The sequence below is a fragment of the Schistocerca gregaria genome, chromosome X (assembly GCF_023897955.1).
Source record: "Schistocerca gregaria isolate iqSchGreg1 chromosome X, iqSchGreg1.2, whole genome shotgun sequence".
NCBI classification, from domain to species: domain Eukaryota; kingdom Metazoa; phylum Arthropoda; class Insecta; order Orthoptera; family Acrididae; genus Schistocerca; species Schistocerca gregaria.
In genome coordinates this window covers 191,980,609-192,003,735 of record NC_064931.1, presented here as the reverse complement: position 1 = coordinate 192,003,735, position 23,127 = coordinate 191,980,609, and positions in this window count along the sequence as shown.

Genomic DNA, 23,127 nt, shown 5'->3' with positions numbered 1-23,127 from the left:
ATCAGTATCTTTCAAACCCATACAGCCCCTCAGAACTCATCCGCATTTGCTTAATCAAATTGCCTGAACATTTACGACAGATTATTTTAGCAGGACGATGCAAAGACGACATTGAAGCTTTTCAGGGACTGTTACAAGAATTAGAAATTGACACTGACAATCGCGGAACGCGAAAACAGGAACACAACAATTACAGGTCACATCTGTCGCTATTCCGCGATGAAAGAAATAATAACTGGACACGACAAGGCTATTCTTACACCGCAAATCGTGAACAAAACAGACACCACCCGTATGACAACCATTGGCAAAATAATAGTTACAGAGAAAGATCGCACTTCAGTAGTAATGAATATTACACAGACAATCATAGAAACAGACAATATGGCAACCAGAACAATTATTATCACGGTAGACAGAACAATTTCAGACGCAAGGGTCCTCCGCGCAGTGATAATTCAGGGAGAAATTCTGCACCACTTAACCGACAAGAAAGAAACTACAGGAACTACCGACATGACGACAGACGATATCATCGTAACGACAGACCTGAATTGCATCAGAACTGGCGGGATTCAAACAGAGCAGGGCCGTCTCGGCAAGGTGAATTTGTAGAAGTTAGGTCTCCTAATCCCAATAACGACGCGCGCCAACAAAGAAACAGACAATGACACGCACCGCAGGCAGCCGCGTGCGCCGGCTGGCTCAGAGAAAAATAACATAAGCTAACCTTGAGCAAAATTCCAGTGTTCCTTACCGACGTAATCACATGATAATTGCTTTTCAGTTGACAGTCTGCGTACTAGGAAGAGTAAAGGTTTACACCACATTTCACATGTAAAACCGTTTATTGAAAGATAATCTGCTTTTTAACTTTGTCTTTGCCATAAAACATTTCACTTCACATTTCTAGTATGCTTTGTCACACTTAGAAACTGTTAACATGCAACAATGTTTCGAAGTTCACTATCCAGTCTAGAACCTACGGAACATATTTGGACAGTATTTACGAGTGCATTGTTATAGTGAACAGACATCACTGTGTTATTTCGTGTGTACATTCTTGCTTGTTAGTTGCACGATTACGTAACGACTATAAGGCTCACATACTTAGAACATTTACCAGTATTGCTAATGAGATTTTAATGCAAGATTTTGGTTTACTTGAAAATACATTCTGGATTTATAGTACTTTCTGTGAGATACCAGATGATACAGTGGTTAGTTTATGTGACAGCTACACGATTTTATCACGACGCTACTAATGAGTGACAATTTAAAATGTTGCTTTTGCAGTTTATCTGTTTTATATCTGCACAGTTTTTCTGAATTTTTCTGGAAAGTAAAACATGTTTTAGTAGTAACGTTTGTGGTATAGCTACAATGAGACAGCCTTTTCTGTAGCACAACAATACGTACAGTACAGTACTTACTTCATCACGGCAATAAGCGTAATAACTAAGATATCTATACGCAAAGCATTTCAATTTCGTTTATCATGAGGTAAGTACATTGACTTCTGCAGAACTTAGCTTCCGGAGGACAATAACTACGACACTTCCACAGAGATTGTCTTACAGCAAGACGCACATTTAGCGCTACAGGACACGCATTAAACTATTTATTTTTCAACATATTTGAATTACAAAGAAAGTTTTCCGTGATACATTTCATTCCATTGCTGTAATCTGTAACACCTGAGGATATAATTACATTAATCCTCAGGGGGGGGTACACGCTTACTTTGTATATCATGTGTTTGGCAAGCACAAGGAGCCCTAGCTAATATGGTATTTGCTTATACAACTTTACACATCGGTACCATATTTCTCTAACACATAAATTACACAGCTATCTGGTTATTTAACTGAGAGAGACAAAGATTTATTTTACTACATCAGTGACAGATGTTTACATAATTGCACTGTTCGATAACTTCACACTTATGAAATTATATTTGTCTGTACTTTGTGAACTGATCATACTTTTTCGGAACCATTGTGATACTATGAGAGCTTTGGATGATGTATTTGGTATGAGATCATGATTTTTAAAGTACGTTAGAGGCAGATGACACTTTGGACATGAGCAGAGAATTTTTTTTAGGTTTTGAAATTATTGGAGGAAGCTACGACGATTTTGAGAGTTGACTGAGGTGTTATGATGTTATTATTACGATGACTATGTGTATTATGCTGTTGTGGTATATTTATGATCAATAAGCTGATGATATATGAGTTATTTGGTTATGCTATGTATCTGTTATGATGAAATATTGAAGAAGTGTCGACGAATATATATATATGTGTAATAAGGTAAGAAATAACGAGTAGTGGTTAGGGACTCTGATTTGTGAAAAAGGATGTTGGAAACCGAGAATCGTACTTTAAGAGTTATGAAATGAGTGTATATGCGTGAATGTATCACTATGCTGGCGAAAATTTTTTGGACACAATTATATTTAAATGATTTCATTTCTACAGATTTGTAACGCAAATTCTTGACCTGTGAATTTTTTTTATATGAGACTGTCACTGTAGCGGAAACTGGTGTCGTAAATATTTCGATAAGACAGTTAAGTGACCACCTGCACGTAATGCGTCGTGGGCACCCAGCTGCGCGACAGGCGCCTGGAAAAAAAAGCCATTAGTGTGTGCCTGTCAGAGGCACAGGTGGAGAAAAAAGAAAAGAGGCCATTATCCTCGCTATTGAGATTCCTTTGTAGAAAGCATCGCAAATACTACACGCCCAAACTTGAAAACATATGATTACACTGTGGAGCTCTTAATTTATGATATTTACTAAAATGCCTAATGAAACGACGAGAAACATTTCATGGCTATTGTCCTGCTAGTTGAGAGAAATGCCATGTGGCTTGCTTTATGCATTTATTTACTCATTTTGTTTAATATCTAGTTTCTAACTGCACTGAAGCATTAGTTAAAATAAATTTTATGGATGTACTAATATAAATATTTTATGCCTACAGATCCAGTAAATAATAACTTTATGATGTACTTAAAAAAAATGAAGTAGCACAAAAAGACATTTCCCTTCACAGAAATTGCATACAGAACTGCCTTTTCAAGTACATGGTAATATTTTTTTACAATAAATTATTGTGGTGCACCAATTTAATTGCATAGACATTAAGATGTGAATAGACATTGTCCTTATCTGCATTGTTGTCTTTAGTGTAACATTTTTTCTGCTTGAGCTTTGTCATGTTTAGGTATAAGTTATAGCATTTGCTGCAGCTGTTTGCAATTCATAGTGCTACTGAATGTCACTTTGTATTACTAGGTTAAGCCAATTTTATTACTGATTTATTTATCTTATTTGCTGCGCATTGCCTTATATTAGTTGTAATATTGCTGCCTTTTTTGCCAATTTCCATTTTTTATCATTGCTGTTTGTGTTAATTGTTTTGTGCTGCTGCATTGCCTCGCCCCTTAGTTTAGTATCTGAGCTCAGTAGATTTAAGTTAGCTTAAGAGGGGGTAGACTATATAAGAAACTAACTATGATGAATTGGAAGAAAAGCATTGAGAAGCTATAAGGAAATGGTTTGGCCAAAAAAGTAGTGTACAGTGGAGAAAAACTATTTTTGAAAGAGGATGTGAACAGGATACAGAAAGCAGGTTTAGACAGGACTTTTTGGGAATAATGATGAACTAAGGGAGATCTCTATGCAAAATACTGCAGTAAAACAAACCCTGTCCTTTCCTTTCGTATTATCCCTCTATGTGTTTATGTACCCTTGTGTATTTGTCTTTTTCCTGTCTTTATGTGTTTAGCTAATAAGATTTATGTTGTAGAATTTTTCAAATACTATGTTATTTTCTTTGTAAGTATGTTCAGACATTATTTATTGTGTTTTATTTTAATGCTCATGTGTGAAGATGATGTTTGAAAAGTTATTCTGATCTTTTATGTATGTACTTATGTCGTATTAGCACACTGGACTCGCATTCGGGAGGACGACGGTTCAATCCCGCGTCCGGCCATCCTGATTTAGGTTTTCCGTGATTTCCCTAAATCTCTCCAGGCAAATGCCGGGATGGTTCCTTCGAAAGGGCACGGCCGACTTTCTTCCCCGTTCTTCCGTAATCCGCTGAGACCGATGACCTCGCAGTTTGGTCTCTTCCCCCAAACAACCAACCAACCAACTTATGTCGTAATTTTTGTAACACTGATGTATTTGCTATTTCGATTATTTTGTAAAGCCTGTACTACTGCTAATGTTATCTGTATTGTTATGTTCTTTAATGATGTATTTTGTACCTTTGTTATTGCATTCTTATGTTATAAAATTGTAATTGACACCAGTTCATCAAATTAAGTAACTTGTAAATTACATTTCACTGCACACGTTTCTGTTGGTCATAGTATATGGACAATATGTGAGACATAGGGACTGATAGTGTTTGCATGTGTGTTAATAATTCAGTAAGGGACTGGATAACAGCATTGCTGGTTGTAAGGACATTTCATAAACAATTTTTGTGAGTGCACAAGTGGTGGTTATGGACTTGCTATATTATCCGCAAGACTCTTCAATGGTGATTGTGTACCTGCACAGTCAAACAAATGGCTGCTGGCCATCTCTACAAGGACTACAGTGGGTCTACACCTTTGATGATCCACCAATACCATTATTTCTACAAGGACTGCAGTGGGTCTGCACCTCTGGTGACCCACCAATACCATAATCTCTACCAGGACTACAGTGGGTCTGCTCTGTGATGACCTAAGTACCAATAGTCTTCAACTTCGACTGACTCTGCTGTGGGTTTGCTCTGTTGTGGCCCATTACCTGTCTGCATGTCAAGAGTCAGCACTGCCTTTCTGTTGGAAGGACAACACTTCCTCAAGACTGCATGGAAATCCTCTACTTCCGTGTGCATTTTCTTTTACTGCTCAGACTTAGAAAAAAACACTGCAATTTTACTTTGATGAATGATCAGGACTGTCTTTATGGACTGTGAGAAAATTTTAGCTTTTGACCAACATTGTATCGATAAGTGTGTGCATTTCATTCCTTTGTTATTGTAATTATGAAAAAATTTTCAAACCTGTATTGGCCACTGCCCAAAACAATTTGTAAATTTTTTTGTGGGGAGCATGGGGGCTATGTAAGTAGGCTGTTTAAGTATTTTTATTGGTAACGCCAACACCACGTAGCGCTCTGTATGAAAAATCACTGGCTGTGCCGTGTGCAGTCTGTGGCTGGTTTGCATTGTTGTCTGCCACTGTAGTGTTGGGCAGCGGTAGCTGGATGCTAACAGCGCGTAGCGTTGCGCAGTTGGAGGTGAGCCGCCAGCAGTGGTGGACGTGGGTAGAGAGATGGCGGAGTTTTGAAATTTGTAAGAATTGGTGTCATGAAGTTATATATATTATGACTACTAAGGTAAATACATTGTTTGTTCTCTATTAAAATCTTTCATTTGCTAACTATACCTATCAGTAGTTAGTGCCTTCAGTAGTTTGAATCTTTTATTTAGCTGGCAGTAGTGGCGCTCGCTGTATTGCAGTAGCTTGAGTAACGAAGATTTTTGTGAGGTAAGTGATTTGTGAAACGTATAAGTTAATGCTAGTCAGGGCCATTCTTTCGTAGGGATTTTTGGAAGTCAGATTGCGTTGCGCTAAAAATATTGTATGTCAGTTTAAGCACAGTCTTGTAATAATTTTTCAAAGGGGACGTTTCAACCGTTTACTCAAAGAATAGCACGCCAGGCTCGCCAGTCTGTCTGTTTGATGACGATTGAATATCGAGTTGCAGCCTGGGAGGAAGCACTCGCCTGTGTCATCCGAGCTCCGTTCGAGTCGATGCTCAGTCGGGTTACAGTCACTGTTGGCATCAGAGGTAGCAGCTCTGTGTGCTAATGACGGCCGGAGTGGCCGAGCGGCTATAGGCGCTACAGTCTGGAACCGCTACGGTCGTAGGTTCGAATCCAGCCTCGGGCATGAATGTGAGTGATGTCCTTAGGTTAGTTAGGTTTAATTAGTTCTTAGTCTAGGGGACTGATGACCTCCGATGTTTAGTCCCATACTGCTCAGAGCCATTTAGTGTGCTAAAGCCGGCCGCTGTGGTCGAGCGGTTCTAGGCGCTTCAGTCCGGAACCACGCAGCTGCTACGGTCCCAGGCTCGAATCCTGCCTCGGGCATGGATGTGTGTGATGTCCTTAAGTTAGTTAGGTTTAAGTAGTTCTAAGTCTAGGGGACTGATGACCTCAGAAGTTAAGTCCCATAGTGCTTAGAACCATTTGAACCATTTGTGTGCTAAATTTTTCACCCTCCATACCCCCAAATGGTCTAAAACTTTAATTAATTATCTTTCCTGCTGCACTGTGTAGGGAACTTAGTAAAATTTCGTGATTTGCTGTCTTTCGTCGAGTTGTAATTTAATGTCCACCAACCTATGACATGCAATATTAACTAAGTAAGATGCCACAAATTTTAAGTGCTGTGTAATAAAAATGGGAAGAGGATCATTTGAATCGATTTCAAACGAATACAACCAAATTTGTGTACTACCTCAAGCCATAAACGAAAGAGCAATCAAAGGAGTGGGTGGTATCCGTTAATCAGGCACCAAAAAAGAGAAATTCATTTCATCTTCAAGGAAGATGGGAAGCTGTAACTCCCATTCCATTCACCAGTAAATACAGGTGACAAAGGTTCTTGACTATCCGATTACAGGGACCCTGCTTAGCACACTAGCCTGTAGCTGTATCTGCCAACTTCCGGTTTCTCCGGCCGTTACGTTGTGTGTTCAACCTTGCGGTTACATTCTTCAACATGGTAGTAATTTGTGATCGAAGAGTGATCAAGTTGACCAATGGTTACGTAAACTAATGATGATAATGACGCATTCTCGTGTAGTATGTGCTTTATGCTCACATTTGTTGTACCTTGAGTTTAGACGTTTGTATATGAACGTTTCCTCTTCGACAGTCGCCAATTTCGCTGTAAGTAGACCTAGCGTTTCACTTCGATTTTCCTGTCTTTCTTTTAGGTCATGACAGTTCACTAGAGATGTTTTCGTTTCCTAGCAGATTCAGTTCCCACACTGCTGATTGTATTTCATGCATTGTGGTACCTGTATCCTAAATCTCCGCAGTCCCCCGTCTGTTACTTGAATAGTTACTCACCCACACTTTCTTTCTTAAAGCGTCAGAACCCAAGGCTGCACGGCTATGCTAGATGGTGAGTGTATAATTTAAGTACTCCATACTCTGCGTTTCGGTTTTCATACAGAGCGTCGACTGAAACATGATTCTAGTTTTTATATGTTAAACTGGTTCCTGAAGATGAATCCTTATGTTTGTAAATGGACTGTAGAGTAATCTGAGCATCAGAATAAGAATGAAAGAAAATAATCGATTGAATGGATATGTTGCTTACTAAACAGCGTTTCACTTAATTTTGTTGATTGTTATATGGGCAACGGGGGAAACTCCAACTTGTCAGCTACTGTAATGGTAATATACGCGATTTGAAAATGCCCTAGGGCTAGAGATAAGTGTAATATGATTTTAAGTTTCCTCATTGATGTGCAGTTGTAGACCCACTCAGGAGGGGGATATGTCAGATCTCCTGGTGATGAACCAACCCGGATTTGTTGATTAAGTTAACGTACAGGGGTACCTGTACCCATATGGCTGTTACACCATCAATAACTGAGGGTGTTTAAAGACTGTTAAAAAAACTTAGGAAAATATTTCTGCTTAGCAAATGCGAAAAGCACAATAGCACGTTACCAGAGCTGTTGACATCGAACATTCATCTCCGTGTTATATAATGTAAAGGATCAGCGGTAAAAACTGAAGATTATCCTACAACGGGCGTTAGAGAAGTATTTTTCGAATAATATTTTGGTTAATGGGAAAGGTCTGCAGTAGTTCATTAGGGGGGTTAGAAAATTACTACGAACAGAGCGGAGGAACTACATCTCAATCGTCACATTCGCCCCAAAATGAATATTGACATCAAGTGAGATGTAGTACTGTATTACGTGCATTCTTTTCCATTTGCATGGGTCAACATCCGCGATAAACATTTTGATGGTTGAAACAAAGGTCTACATTCCCAGATTACTTCACCAAAGAGGATAGGTTTACGGCTCCTCCTTTCGACACTATCGCAAGAACTCGGCAAACGAACTAAAATTACAAGTTATAGAGGAAAAGCCGATACACTTCTTTTATAATGGGACAACGTTCCGACAGTATATAGCTTACCAAACAAATGGCGCAGTGGTAAAATTTGGAAATCTGTGGTAAGGTCTTATGGGATCAAACTGCTGAGGTCATCGGCCCAAAAGCTTACGAACTACTTATTCTAACTTAAACTAATTTACGCTAAGGACAACACACACACACCCATGCACGAGGGAGCACTCTAACCTTCGATGGGGGCAGCCGCACGTACAGTGACATGGTGCCCTGGACAGCGCGGCTTCCTCGTGCCAAACAGTGGTAAGAAACTGGACTCGTATCGAGAAGATGGTGGTTAAAAGTCCAATCCGAATGTAGTTTATCTGTGATTTTCTCAAATCAGGTTATAAAAATGCCGGTATGGTTCTTTCGAAAGGATACGGCCAACTTCCTTTCATAGTAGACTATGAGTATGTGTTCCGTCTGTAATGACCTTGTTGTTGGCGGGACGTTAAGCCATAATCTCTTTTTTCCTTCTAAGGCACTGTTAGTACGAAAGAGCTTACTCTCCTTTTAGCACCAATTATTGTAGGTCGCTGCAGCACCGAAGCATTCCAGGAGGTTGAGAAACGGCACAAGACCATTCGAATTTAGGAAAAAGACAATATAAGTCGATGAAGTGCGACATGATCACACTGAAGAATATAGCTACCCAATGTTTAAGAAATACTGAAATTCAAAGCAGCATTTGATACCGAATAATAACTTTATTTAACTACCTACTATCAAATTCTTCGGGGTCCTTAAAGTAATAATCAAAAGAAATAAAATTTTTATGCAAGATTGTCACCGCTACAAGACATAAAAACCTGATGACATTGTGATGGACACACATGACCCTTTATGTAGAGTCACCGTCAGCATACCTGTTTTATCAACGTTTCTGTATCCTGTGATGGAGTCAATGTTAGTTATAAGTTTTATTTGTTTTACTTACTAGTTCAAGGAGACAGAATAACCTGATGATCTAACTGATCGAAGTCGGCGATCACATAAAGTTAAATTTTGCCATCAAAAACTCTTTTAAATTTCACAAGGTATTAGTGGTTCTAGGCTTTTGTAGCTCATATGAATCTAATATGCAATTAATGAACGTGTTATTTACTATTGCACTGCGACAGTCTAAGATAGTTACGTAGCTGAGCCGTGGCTGTCGTGCTACCTGAGTTTTGAAAGCGATTTTATAGAGTTCCTGGTAGATGATCGGTGACAAAATAAGAAATAAACTTACAGAATATTTTAGCAGTTTGATGAACGGATTGAAAACTTCGTGACAAAAGGAATTCACAAGGGAGCCGTCTGAAGGGTCAATAAACTATGTTGTTGGAAAATTTTTTATTTGTGCCAAGTTTCGTATTTAACGGGTATAACACACCACGAAAGGTAATTCAGTATATTAGGTTTGGAGGGAGTTCCTGCGAAACGATGATATAGGAAAAATATTTCTCATATAAAAGTTGATATATAAGTAACGTTCTTGGAAACTGTACAATCGAATTTTGTAGTTAGTTGCAATTCTGCAAAATACTCAACCTCCATTAATTAATTCTGAAAACTGAAATCTTCTGTTACAACATCCATGTGTATTAAAAGCTGATTTTCGAAATACTATTTTTTGAAAGTAAGCTGTATGCATTGTGCTGTCAGAATATTTTCAACTTAACTAATTAAAGTATCTAAATATTCATTATTAGTCTAGTTGGTTATTTTCTTTATATTTGTTTTATATTTTATATTGCTATTGTACGTTTTAATTTCATTTTTTGTTGCTTAGTTTACCGTTCCAGATACACGTATTTTATTTATTGAAAATTTCTATTAATTTCTTACCGTGGCACAAAATCATTACAATAATGATAATCTATAAAGAACTGCTTAAAACATGACGTTTTCTTACACCATGCACGTAAAATGAACGAAATTTCTTCTCATAGCACACACGACATAGAACAACATGTACAATAGAACTCATCAGGAATTCAAATTGTCGCGGATGACCTTCTAAATATCCTGATTCGTATCAGGCATATTTCAGTACACTGGTAAGCCCTGGCGAAGAGAATACATTGTGTACTAGTCACGGCAGCTTGGTTATTTGGTTCTGAAGTGGAGATTGACATCATAATCGTTCAGCAGAACTAGATCCGACATCGAAGGCCGTAAACATCTCACGACTGTGCCTATGACGTCGAGCCCTCTGGGATCACCAGATGAAGAATTTCTTTGTGTGCTCTGCCCAGACCCGATTGTATGTATGAAAGAGAAAGTGGTGGCCCACAAGAGAAATGTGCTGCAACATCTGAATGTAAACAACGTCCGGCACTGGGGTGGAGGATCGGGATGAAGTGGGGGCAGTGTACCTTAGTCCCAGAGAATCGTCGGAAGTTGGCCCACATAACGGAAGAGGGAGGGGAAAACTGTTAAAAGAACTAGCAAATGAAATCCCGATAGCTTTTTGCTATCCTGAAGAACGCGACGACACTGTACACCCTACTGTTAATAAAGAATGCAGTTTGACATCGTAGCATGACGGTTAAAAACGCGGAGAGCACTTCTTCGCACGCGAAATGCATCGCGGCACGCCCCAGTCCACCAAGGAACGGGGATACGGTGCGGTAAAGAGGAAGTATGCGGAATGGACCGCTCTGAGGCGGTAAAGATAACGTTAGTAAGATATTCTACCTGGTCGTCACAACTAGGGTAACGTTGTTCGTCGAAGGTCGCCAGGGAGGAGTAAAGCCTCCAGTCGGCCTTAGAAAGCTGCCATTTGGGTTTGCATGTAGGTGTGGCAGAAGTCAGCAAAAGGATAGCACACGGGAAATGTTTGCTCAAGTACATCTAAGAGACAAAGGACAACTCGAGATGACAGGCAAGTTGGGCAGTGCACAAGAAGAGGTGTGCCTGGAGTCTGAAAGGAACGTGGGTGCTCCAGTGTTAAGACAAATAAGGTTACGTTGATTGAGAAAGTCAGCCAAGAGGGCACCTCTCGGCCAGGTGCTGGGAGAACACCAAATGGGACGGTGTGCATTAATGTCACAAAGCAGCGAAAAGGGGAGAGGGAGTTGTCCAGTAAGCCGGAGGAAGTCTGCCCTGGTGCCACCGAATGATAGAGGAATGTGAACGGTTCAAAGGGGAAAGGTAAAGCGAGGAAGGAAAATGCGGACTGCAAGAGCTTAAAGCCGAGTAGTCAGAGAGGTGGTTTAACTGTGACTGCCTCCCCGGATGAGCCCCATGACTCCCCCATCAGACGGAATGGCATCCTGGAGCGGAAGGCAAAGTGGACCGAAGAGAAATGCGAGGACTCGAGGCAGTCGTGAGGACACAATTTTGTTTGCCGCAGACTGAGACGCTGCGATTCCAAAAGCAGCCATAATCCCTCTTTGTTGGACAATCGCCCTCGTGAGCAGCCCTACCATAGGTTACACATTTGGCCAGGTGTCGACAGGACATTTGAGTGTGGTTGTAACTATGACACTGGTAGCAGAGCATCGGGTTCGGAATGTACGGTCAGACTGTGATAACTTCATAGCCTTCTTTGAAGGAAGCACCACTCTATCAAAATTGAGAAAAAGAGTGCGTGTGGGCACTAAAGATACATTTATCTTTTTCTTCACCAGATGGACTGCAAATACGCCCTAGGAGTACGTTTGGGCTTCTGCCTCAGGGAGACCATCTAGCAGCCTAGTGTAAATACCACCACGGCAAGAATTCCGCGTTCGATGGTCCTTAACACAAACAAGGATAGCCGGGGAGTGAGCTGTAAGCAATTTTTGTGCTTGAGAATCAGTAGTAGTCTCCGAGAACTAAGTGACACTGCGTAAACGAGAGTACGATTTCAGAGGGCTGGCAATTGCATCAACACCATTCTGAATAATAAACGTATTTGCTGTAGCAAAGGACCGATCGTCTTCAGTGCGTGAAACCCCAAGGAACCCTGGTGGATCTGGGACGATCTTTGAATAGTTGCCCTCATTCTGTTTACGTTTAGTAGATGTTGAGTGTGAAGAAGATGATTCGCTCATTGCGAGAAAATCCCCCATGATTGCAGCGTCTCCATTGGCGCGCTCCTTCAGATGGTTCAAATGGCTCTGAGCACTGAGGTTATCAGTCCGCTAGAACTTAGAACTACTTAAATCTATCTAACCTAAGGACATCTCACACATCCAAGCCCGATGCAGGATTCGAACCTGAGACCGTAGCGGTCACGCGGTTCCAGACGGAAGCGCCTAGAACCGCTCGGTGTACGGACAGTTGCCACTACAGACATTTGCCGCGATTTTACCTACTCCGAAGGGTTGGGTCCCTTGTCCCAGCCTCCTCCTCCTCCTCCTCCTCCTCCTCATCGCTTACTCAGCCCATCTGCTGGTTTACTTAACACAGAACCAGAATCTCTTTGGATTTTCCGCAACACTTCTAGAGAGAGTTTCGACGTGGAAACTATTAAATGCCTCTCGCATTGAAATCCGCTCAAAATTTCGAGCCTCGGTAAAACTTCGCCAAACTTGGAGATTTTGCGTTAGACTAAATTATACCTGCCTTTTTCGGTGTTCCTGCAGCAGCTTTCTGGAGACTGTCTCTTAGGAAGACGTCAGCCGAATTTTTAGTTGGTTTTATAAACAGATATATTTTGCGTTTAGTTTTGGTGAATTTCTTTGTTACGGAACTGAGCCTCCCAACGACTGTGTTCACTAATCCCTGTATCCGTCGTGATGCTCAGGATTATTTGTAGGTAAGAGGTCAAGTGCGTTTTCGTAACCATTGGCCTCGTGAACTACTTGTTCAAAATAATTTTAAAAAGCATTTAGAACAATTACGGAAGTTGTTTTCTATCCATAATAGGATCTGAAAATATATTTTTGTCAACATACGGAAGGCAGATTGAAGTCACTGCCAACTATAATTGCATGAGTGGGGTACCTATTTGTGATGACACTCAAGTTTTCTTTGAACTGTGCAGCAACTGTTTCATCGGAGACCGGGGGTCGGTAAAAGGAGCCAATTATTAATTTATTCCGGTTGTCTAATATAACCTCTGCTCATACTAAGTTACAGGAACAATCTGCTTCAATCTCGCTTGTGAGCTGGAACACACATTACATTATTTGTCCTTAAGCTGTGCTTCTTGCTTCTGTTGTAGTGGAGATCATTACAATTACGGCTTTTCCCTCCAAAACCTAGGATGCTTTCTCTGTGACTCTGTAAATACCAAAACTAAACAATGTAGAACAACAACGTACGTTACAAGCATAGCAGTCTGTATTACTTCATTTCCTTATTTCTAACATTTTAAAATTGTATGTCGACTTTAGATGACATGTCAATCATAGATGATCTTATCCCTATTTAATGAAAGTATTTTCAGTCATATTTGGACATTGTCCTGCTACACCTTATTAACAAAGGGATGTCGCATTTTAAAGAGTAAATTAATATGGAGTATGTCGTTTCAAACATTCACATACCCATTTCTTCTTTCCTTATTGTCTTTTGGGCATGCAGTTGTAGTAATTAAAGTAGGCATAAATGCAGCGATCAAAAAGAAATGATTATCGTACATTCGCATTCTCTTTACATCGTTCCTTTCTGGTTGCTCCCATGGCGATGGACTGTTTCTATCGCAATCAGTAAGCGTGAAAGGAAGCTTCCGTACAGACAGAGGGATCTATATTTATACTTCGCAGAACTAATTACATACTGACATAATCGTCGGTACTTTTTTCTTTCCCAAAAGTTGTAAATACTTCTATTTCGGAAAACCATCTCTGTATTTGGACAAGATGTAAAAGAAGAAGAAGGTCCCTTATGTACTGGTTGTATAGAGTAAGATGTGGAGACGGAGGTTTGAAAGCAGACAGAAGTAGGAAGGGCGTCTCTTACCTGAGGTATCGCTACCTGGAGAAGGGGCATATGTAGCAAATGTCTGGCGTGGCAAATGTCCGGCATTCGAACCGCTCGTCCACGCGCTCCTTCCAATATCCCCCCCTCCCCCCCCCCCCCCCCCCCCCCAGAGAGGGTCGCACGCAACTTAGATGATAGTCCACATCTCAGGTCTCACCTCCTGAACACCTGACAGAGGGAGCAATTGGAAATTTGGGAAGGTAGCAGCTCACACAATCACCCCTCCCTTGTCCTGGCCTGTACCAGAGGGTACGTGCGAACCCTAACTGTAGACAGGGGGCTGGGAATTACGCATTAACTATTCACCCATTACTCGTGAGACCCTTGGTCCGGTCTTCAGAAGCGCGCCGGAAGGAAGAAGAAAATGAGGAACCTCAAACGCCGAAGCGGTGGGAAGATGGGAGAAGGGGTAAGAAGAACGAAAAAAAAGGAACGAAAAATAGTGGAGACACTGTTCTGATGTTAGGCTACTGAAAATGCAGAATACATTCCCAAAAATACACGAGACTTGTTCCCCAGGGGAGGGCAAAAGGAATAACAAGAGGATAGGCATGCAGTACAGAAGTGGAAACATGCTGCAAAGGCTGAGGCCCTGTGTTAGCCAAGGATGCACCCTCCAAACAGCGGCGAACCTCATGGGGGTATCTAATTCTGTTAAGACCTGTAGAGGATCGCTTTCCAGTACAGTGACTGGAAGTTGATCTTGCACATAGTAAATAAATCTGACGTTATGCTGATAAATATACAGTGACATCCATTATTGCTTGACTACATCATTAACGAAAAATCACAGAAAACAGTAACAACCGTAAAATAATTTGGGCATATACGGCCACAGCGGTTTAAAATTGATGGATCCCGTAAAACTAATTGTTCCACATTGAGGGTAACTTAAAAATTTCTCGGTCCATCGAAAGAGGTTCAAATGGCTCTGAGCACTATGGGACTTATTATCTATGGTCATCAGTCCCCTATAACTTAGAACTACTTAAACCTAACTAACATAAGGACATCACACAACACCCAGCCATCACGAGGCAGAGAAAATCTCTGACCCCGAACCTGGGAACCCGGGCGTGGGAAGAAAAACGCTACCGCACGACCACGAGATGCGGGCTCCATCGATAGAGGATCTAGAGAAGTCAAGAACTGACGGAAGTTCCGTGAGAATTTCATTTATTCTTTTCGAAAACTTTGCTGAAATGCTTATCGCACTCTACGCGAGAAAAATCTATTCGCACACCATTTGCACGAAACACAGGAGGAAACGAGCAGGAGGAACAGGAGTGGTACCGGTACGCGATGTTATAAACTGTAAAACGGTCTGTAGAGTACAACTGTGATGTAGTTGTAGACTGTAGAAAGTGCATACATGTCAAACCAGTTATAAGAATATCTGTAGAATAAGGCTGGTTGTTATCTGCTGGTCGATGTGATTTTCAGTGCGTGATATCTGTATAAATGAACGTACATAATTCAACTGAGACCTACATAATGTATTTGTAGAAAACATGAATAGGCTTGGAATTGTAGATACACTATTTACAATGTTTCCCTTTTGTTTATTTATTTATTCATCCGCGGATTATCTCACAATGATATAGAATTAGTCACCGTAATATAATGAAAATAAATAGCTCAAAACATACATTCATGCCTTTGTGAGCTTGTGACAGCTGGTAGGCCCTGGCCTTGGAAGAAGGTACCATTCCGGTATTTGCCTAAAATAGTTTAGGAAAGCTGTGGAAAACTTAAATCATGATGGCTGGATAGAGCAAACTCCATCCTCCCGAATACGAGGTCAGTGTTGCTCCAAGTACCGACAGAACATTCCATAAATGCAGTTAGTATCTTAACAGCTGCACTGCTTCATTCAGAGTGTCCCTGTCGTACAATTGTCTGTGATTATGCTCTTCATCGCTGTACACATTAATCACACAGGTTGATGGTTCCCGGACCAAGTAGCTGCTGCACTGAGAGCAGAGTTATTGTTTTATAAGTATGTACAAATCAAAGGTATAAATCTTGCTACATACAGCTTGCAGCATAGTAACAAAAGAACCTAACTGTACTGATTCATAGATTTACAGAACAGGAACATTTTGATAAAAAATATCACATGATAAAAATTCTGAAAAACCCTATATTTCACCGTGCCCATTGCGTACCACTTGTTCAATATTAGTGAGGAGAGTACATCTATTGGCCTTTCTGAAGAGTAAAATATACGTATAAAACTAGACTTGTCATAGTGCTTATCACGGAATAATTAATAATTTATAAAAAAATAGGTATCACATAATTACGCGTTTCCCCGGCTTCTGATGAAATAAACACGATTACAGGTGACGCAAAAAATTTACTCATTTCTCATGAATCACGGCCAGTTTCTCTACTAAACGACCACGTGCTCCGAATGTCACATGTGGGACACAGATTTCGGTATGCAAAACCGAGATGTGTCATAATACAGATACGGAGACTGTACAACATCATGATAGCATATGTGATTATGGATTACAGTTTCCAAACCTATTTTATTGGTACTGAAAATGATGTGCTAACCTCTAAGTAAACTAGGAGATCAGGTTTTTTACTTTCTTTCTTTGTGTTTTTTTCGTAAGTATCTCTTTGCTTTCACTGGTGCTTTATTAAGATGGAGGAAACATTCACTGAACATAATTATTATATGAATAATGCATATGAGGCTCCCCATACATATGACACGTTATTCTGGACTTCAAGGATTTCAATAGAACTGAAACTCCAATGTAACAGTAACTAGATACTCCTCCCCTGTGCCCCCCCCCCCCCCCCGCTCTCGCTCTCCTTTCCACCACCACCTGCAACAAACGTGTTGATCGTATACATTTATAATGATCATTTACATTCCGGTAAGGCATTTTCTGTATTATTCACATTGTTGTTGTTTTCTTCAGTCCTGAGACTGGTTTGATACAGCTCTCCATGCTACTCTATCCTGTGCAAGCTTCTTCATCTCCCAGTGCCTACTGCAACCTACATCCTTTTGAATCTTCTTGTGTATTCATCTCTTGATCTCCTTCTACGATTTTTACCCTCCACGCTGCCCTCAATGCTAAATTTGTGATCCCTTGATGCCTCAGGACATGGCCTACTGACGGATCCCTTCTTCTAGTCAAGTTGTGCCACAAACTCCTCTTCTTCCCCATCCTATTCAATACTTCCTCATTAGATATGTGATCTACCCATCTAATCTTCAGCATTCTTCTGTAGCACCACATTTCGAAAGCTTCTATTCTCTTCCTGTCCGAACTATTTATAGTCCATGTTTCACTTCCATACATGGCTACACTCCATACAAATACTTTCAGAAACGACTTCCTGACACTTAAATTATACTCGATGTTAACAAATTTCTCTTCTTCACAAACGCTTTCCTTGCCAATGGCAGTCTACATTTTATATCCTCTCTACTTCGACCATCATCAGTTATTTTGCTCCCCAATAGCAAAATTCCTTTACTACTTTAAGTGTCTCAGTCCCTAATCTAATTTCCTCAGCATCACCCGACTTAACTCGACTACATTCCATTATCCTCGTTTTGCTTCTGTTGATGTTCATCTTATATCTACGTTTCAAGACACTGTCCATTCCGTTCAACAGCTCTTCGAAGTCCTTTGCTGTCTCTGACAGAATTACAATGTCATCGGTGAACCGTAAAGTTTTTATTTCTTCTCCATGGATTTTAATACCTACTCCGAATTTTTCTTTTGTTTCCTTCACTGCTTGCTCAATATACAGATTGAATAACAACGGGGACAGGCTACAACCCTGTCTTACTCCCTTCCTAATCACTGCTTCCCTTTCATGTCCCTCGACTCTTATAACTGCCATCTGGTTTCTGTACAAATTCTAAATAGCCTTTCGCTCCCTGAATTTTACCTCTGCCGCCTTTAGAATTTGAAAGAGAGTATTCCAATCAACATTATCAAAAGCTTTCTCTAAGTCTACAAATGCTAGAATCGTAGGTTTGCCTTTCCTTAATCTTTCTTCTAAGATAAGTCGTAAGGTATTTTTATATTCCTTAAAAATTCCTGCCGTGTGTATTTAGAAGAACTCTCTCTGTCCCACCAGGCCTCGGAACGCCCAACGGTACTGACTGCCCGCCGTGTCATCCTCAGCCGATAGGCGTCTCTGGATGCGGGGTATGGAGTGTCATGTGGTCAGCACATCGCTCTGCCAGACGATGTTACGATGTCACTTTTCGTGACTAGAGCCGCTACTTGTCGGTAGGGTAGCTGCTCAACTGGCGTCACAAGGGCAGGACGCACCCCGCTTGCTAACAGCGCTCGGCAGACGCGGACGTCACCCGCCCAAGTGCTAGTCAAACCCGAAAGCGCATAACTTCAGTGATCTTACGGGAACTTGTGTTACCACTGCGCCAAGGCGTTCGGCTGTATTTTAGAAGAAAATAGGAACAAGTTCCAGTTTCAAAACGCTGTAAAAACAGAACCGCTGCCAAGAATGACATCAAATTTGAACCAAATGTTATCGAAGAAGGGGAAACGTTATGGGGAAAAATAAGGGCAGAAAACGCAAAATGAAAGACGCGGAGTACACGGTTGTTTCTCAGTTTGCTCCAGAGAAAGTTAAAAACCGATATCATTGTTGATCTTTATGCGGTTTTATGTCTACAGGACAATTACAAACCGATTTTTGCCATCCGATGTGATATGACCTTGCCATGATGGATGGGATTACCTATCAGTGCCATAACTGTTAAACGCCAAACTTGTGCGCTCATGCACATAGCACTGTACAGCTGGTTCACAATGCATCTTACACCATAACCTTCGTATTGCGATTCATCATTTATGTTATGCTGCTTACAGCGCCATCTAGTAGAAGTTTTTCGTTTGATCTTTGTTGTTGTTTCCGTAATGATTTCCGCCCTCTTAGATAATCTTCCGTTCGATCCTTACTACCGTCCTATCACCAGTTCTTGTGTCGTTCTATTGTTCGGTTTTAAGAAACCAAACGAAGAACACGTTTGGCGATCCTGTCTCTCGCGTGCCGCTTGAATATGCGTGCGCATTTGCCTGATTGGTTAACTTCAATGCTCATTAACTCGGAAACGGCTCAACGCATCGAATTTTTTCTTAACAATTATTTCTCAGCACCGTCTACCCAAAGTTTTTTAGACCACCCCGTATACCTTCAGCTAGACTTAAGCTCCTGATGTTTGTTTATAATCTACGCGCCTTAGTAACCACGACTAATCGGGCGGATTCTCTTAAAGCAGAAGTCTACAAGTAAATATTCATATAGGCTGCAATCCACAATTTATTACAAAAAATATTAAAAGGTAATCCAGAATAGGTAGCTGGGAAAACTAATATAATGTGACAAGGTAGTTCAGACAGAAAAGTGTCCACTTATTTCCTTCCATACTGTAGCTTGAACACTACTCACAAGCTACGACTCGAAAAGAGATACACACTTGGCTCCCGCATCAACACTGACCAAAACACTCGCTCCTAGCTCGTTACGAATCTGACCAAACACTGCTGAATGATATTGTACAAGAAAAGAAAGTGGAATAGTTCATGTAAACATACAAATTTCCCCTGTATACTTTCCGTCTTCTTTACGATACGTGTGCACTACTAACATAATAATGTATTACTGAGGACCTCTACAGTGCCATCTGAAGCGAAGTTGTTAGGTGAGGGGGATGTTATTGTGTTAGGGACTGGAACCTCTCTCATATTGACAACGATTCCCCTGATCTGGCGGAAGGTGATGGGTTGACGAACTCGACTGTCTCTGACAGAATTACAATGTCATCGGCAAACCTCAAAGTTTTTATTTCTTCTCCATGGATTTTAATGCCTACTCCGAACTTTTCTTTTGTATCCTTTACTGCTTGCTCAATATACAGATTGAACAGCATCGGGGAGAGGCTACAACCCTGTCTCACTCACTTCCCAACCACTGATTCCCTTTCTTGACCCTAGACTCTTATAACTGCCATCTGGTTTCTGTACAAATTGTAAATAGCCTTTCGCTCCCTGTATTTTACTCCTGCCACTTTCAGAATTTGAATAATTGTATTCCAGTCAACATTGTCAAAAGCTTTCTCTAAGTCTACAAATGCTAGAAACGTAGGTTCGCCTTTCCTTAATCTTTCTTCCAAGATAAGTCGTAGGGTCAGTATTGCGTGTTCCAACATTTCTACGGAAACAAAACTTATCTTCCCCGACGTCGTCTTCTACCAGCTTTTCCATTCGTCTGTAAAGAATTCGCGTTACTATTTTGCAGCCGTGACTTCTTAAACTGATAGTTCGGTAATTTTCACATCTGTCAACACCTGCTTTCTTTGCGATTGGAATTATTATTATTATCATCCTAGTTCATGAATAATAGAACTTCTCTTTGCGCTAAAATGCCAGAAATTGCCATTGTCGACGTAGATCCAGTGCGTTCATGTTATGTTCCTACTCACCTTCGTGGCTCTTAGGAAACCATTTTCTGTCAATAAAAGAAAATGAAATCGATGTTTCCAGCAACTCCTTTCCTTTGAGACAAGCGCTCGTCAGCTAAATTTAATACGTGGCAATTTTATGTAGGGCTGTTTGAATGCAATAAATCTTCTTGGTAAATGAAAACTGTTTGACTTGGTGCCGAATACGAATCTGTAATGTCAGGGGCCACAATCTGATAACTAATCTATCCTAGTATTTTTCTCCTCCAGTTCCTCTTCACTTTTCTTGTAGCACCCACTCTATGTAATTTCGTTTTTAAATTGGGTATCACTCCATAACCTCAACTACTGCTACATACTGATCAGTGCTGTTCGTAACAACAGAAACTGCCGACGATAGACACAGGTTTCGTACAATCTCACATTTTTCTTCATCCAAAGGTATAAACAACAATGGAAACCTACCCTTGGCACGGCATGTGTGCGTTTCCAAATAATAAATTTCCCTCATCGACGATGTCTGATAAACATTAATCCGTAGCGTGTAACATACACTGAAGCACCAATGAAACAAGTATAACATGTGTATTCAAATACAGCGATATATATATACAGGCAGAGTAAAGGTGCTGCGGTCGGCAACTCCTATATAAGACAACAAGTGTCTTGCGCAGTTCTTAGATCGGTTACTTCTGCTACAATGACAGGTTATCAAGATTTAAGTGAGTTTCAAAGTGGTGTTGAAGTCGGGGTACGAGGGATAGGACACAGCATCTCAGAGGTAGCGATGAAGTGGGGGTTTTCCTCCACGACCATGAGTCTACCGTAAATATCAGGAATCCGGCAAAACATGAAATCTCTGACATCGCTGCGGCCGGAAAAAGATCCTGCAAGGACGGGGAAAACGACGAGTTAAGAGAATCTTTCAACATGACAGAAGTGAAAATCTTCCGCAAATTGCTGCAGATTTCAATGCTAGCCCATCAACAAGCGTCAGCGTGGGAACCATTCAACGAAACATCATTCGATATGGGCTTTCGGAACCGAAGGCCCTCTGGTGTACCCTTGATGATTACACGACACAATGCTTTACGCCTCTCCTCAGCCCGTTAACACCGATATTGGTCTGCTGATGACTGGAAACATGTTGCCTGGTCGGACAAGTCCCGTTTCAAATTATATCGAACGGATGCACGTGTACGAGTAAGGGGACAACCTCATCAATCCATGGACTCTTTATGTCAGCCGGGGACTGTTCAAGGTGGTAGAGGCTCTGCAATGGTGTGGGGCGTGTGCAGTTGGGGAGGTATGGGACCTCCGGTACGTTAGATACGACTCTGACAGGTGACACGTACGTAAATATCCTGTCTGATTACCTGCATCCATTCATGTCCCCTGTGCATTCCGACGGACTTGGGTGACTCCGTAAGGACAATGCGACACCCCACAGTCCAGAATTGCTACAGACAGGCTCCAAAAACATTCTTCTGAGTTTAAACACTTCCGATGGCCACCAAACTCCCCATACATGAACATTATTGAGCACTTCTGGGATGCCTTGCAACGTGCTGTTCAGAAGAAGTATCAACCCGCTCGTACACTTACGGCTTTATGGACAGACCTGCGGTATTCATGATGTCAATTCCCTCCAGCACTACTTCAGACATTAGTTGAGTCTATTCCACTTCATGTTGCAACACTTCTGTGTGCTCACGAGGGCCCTACACGATCTTAAGGAGATGTACCAGTTTCTTTGGCACTTCAGTGTATAAGAAAACATTTTAAAGGTCTCACCTGCGTTTCCATTCCATTGGGTATCAGTTATACTTGAACATAAGAAATAAATTATCATTAAAGAGACAGACAGAGTTCCGCAGGAAGCACCAGAGGCAAGGCATGTAAGCGCCGGCAATGGTCTTTGTCACCAAAAGATAAGGTGCTCTGAGAATGAAGACTCCCACTGGAACTTGCATTTTAGCACTTTCTTTGTTTCAATAAATTGTGGGAAAATAAGGCTCCTAAGACGTTATCTTTTGTGAGTGCCGATTTAAACGTGCCACTATGGTTTTGTGAGACAATTCAGCGAAGTATGAAAATTTTCTGTAGATTTTCACTAAACATAATCAGATCATTGCGAATGTAAGATTTTTGTAGAGTCAGTTTACCGTACGTTCTGATGTTTTCGTGCATTAAAGGCTCTTGTAATGCTTGCAGCAGCAGCAGAATTTCATAGAAGTTATCGAAGCACAGAGCGTGGGAATCCAGTTTCGTTTCATCCAGCACCAAAGCTGGTGACCCGCTCGCCGACTGAAGACGCAGGAGACGTGTACACATTGTATCGCTACCATGGAGTTGTTTCCTTCTGTCTGCAGCAATATGTAACAGTGGTGTTAGTAGACACCATGTCTGACCTGCTGGTCTAGCGGGCAGTCTCGCGGTGTTTATGTATGTGCGCTGCTGCCAGAGGTTACAAGTTATGTGCTGTTCGTGCCGTCTCACGTAACGCCTATTACTCAGTTCTGGTAACCGACTAGTGATAATCTTC